The sequence below is a fragment of the Neophocaena asiaeorientalis genome, unplaced genomic scaffold (assembly GCF_003031525.2).
Source record: "Neophocaena asiaeorientalis asiaeorientalis breed wild unplaced genomic scaffold, Neophocaena_asiaeorientalis_V1.1 scaffold964, whole genome shotgun sequence".
In the NCBI taxonomy this organism is placed as follows: domain Eukaryota; kingdom Metazoa; phylum Chordata; class Mammalia; order Artiodactyla; family Phocoenidae; genus Neophocaena; species Neophocaena asiaeorientalis.
This window is the reverse complement of record NW_020175787.1, coordinates 112,659-113,930: the sequence shown is the minus strand read 5'-3', so window position 1 is coordinate 113,930 and position 1,272 is coordinate 112,659. Positions and strand designations below refer to the sequence as shown.

At 53.9% G+C, this 1,272-nt stretch overlaps 1 protein-coding gene and 1 non-coding gene across 2 annotated transcripts in view; both read right to left on the bottom strand.

Moving 5' to 3' along the window:
* The window catches only part of SLC6A7 (solute carrier family 6 member 7), a 22,501-nt gene that overhangs the window by 3,136 nt on the left and 18,093 nt on the right, over nt 1-1,272 (bottom strand). The window lies entirely within an intron of this gene.
* On the bottom strand, nt 248-408 carry LOC112391113 (U1 spliceosomal RNA). The gene has a single exon (XR_003001410.1). It is a non-coding gene; the product is annotated as a U1 spliceosomal RNA (small nuclear RNA).

The following is a 1,272-nucleotide window of genomic DNA, read 5'->3' as shown; positions in this document are numbered from 1 at the left end:
CCCCCCCCCCCACACACACACACACACTGTCTGAAAGTACGGTTCAGAGACATTAGTTAAGTTGGCCAAGGTCACACCGGTGGGAAGCGGTGGTGTGGCATTTGAACCCAGGCAGTCTTGACCCCATCCTGAACTTGAAAAATACCCTGCTTTTCTGCCTGTCACAGTACTGACTTCATTGATGAGCTTTTTTTCTTCTCACAGCAACCGTATGGGCAGTTATCACTATACTCTTTTTTTTTTTTTTTAGGGGAAAGCGCGAACGCAGTCCCCCACTGCTACAAATTCTGCAGTAGAGTTTCCCACGTTTGGGGAAATCGCAGGGATCAGCACATCCGGAGTGCAATGGATGAGCCGTACGCTGCAGAACCACCTTTGTGATCACGGTATCTCCCGACAGGTAAGGATTACTATCCTAATTTTAAGGACTGAGAAAGCAAGGTTCAGAGAGGTGCGTTCACTTGCTTAGGGTCACAAAGCTGGCAAGTGGCAGACCCTGGATTCCGATCCCAGTGGGTCAGTGCTGGGAAGCTTGGTCTCTGAAGGTGGCACCCCTGAGTGGGGCAATGACTCCTTTGCGGGGCTCTCCGATCCCCCAACAACCTGTCCCCTCCGCCTGGCTGTGGGCGGCGGTGGCAGCAGGACAGGAGGGAGGCAAAGCAAGGCTTGGGAACCATGAGCTTCCTGGGAGCTGGAGCCCTCCTCCTTCCCTTCGCAGACACCCTGGCTCTCAACAAAGACAATTTTCCTGTAGCAGCACAGGTGGGGCTCCTGAGGTTCAGAAAAGGAAAGGGGTTTGCCTCCAAGTCATACAGCAGTTGGAGGCAGAGCAGTGGCTGGACTCCAGGACTCCCCTGTGATCTGCGCAGTGTGACCACAGCCCACTTCTGCCAGGGAAGGGCTCTGAGCCTCCCTCCAGAAGCTGGAAGATGGGGCAAGGGACAGCCAAGGAGCAGTGGAGGTACATGAGGTAGGGGGGTGGGCGGTAGTGAGCTGGTTAGCAGGCTGGGGAGGGGGGGAGGGGCACAGGAGCCCTGATTTGTAGCCGATCTCACTGTTGTAATTATCCCCACACTTGTCAATTTCAAGCTCTCAATGGTTTAACAACTGGCTCAGCGTATTCCTGAATATTTAACAATTAGCTCTCATGAAGCAGTACTAGTGGCTCCTCTGATGGTGTGTGTGTGTGTGTGTGTGTGTGTGTCAAGGCTGTCTCTGAGCCCTAGCAGGCTCACTCAGCTCCACTCACTATGACAGCCTCTTGCCACCAGA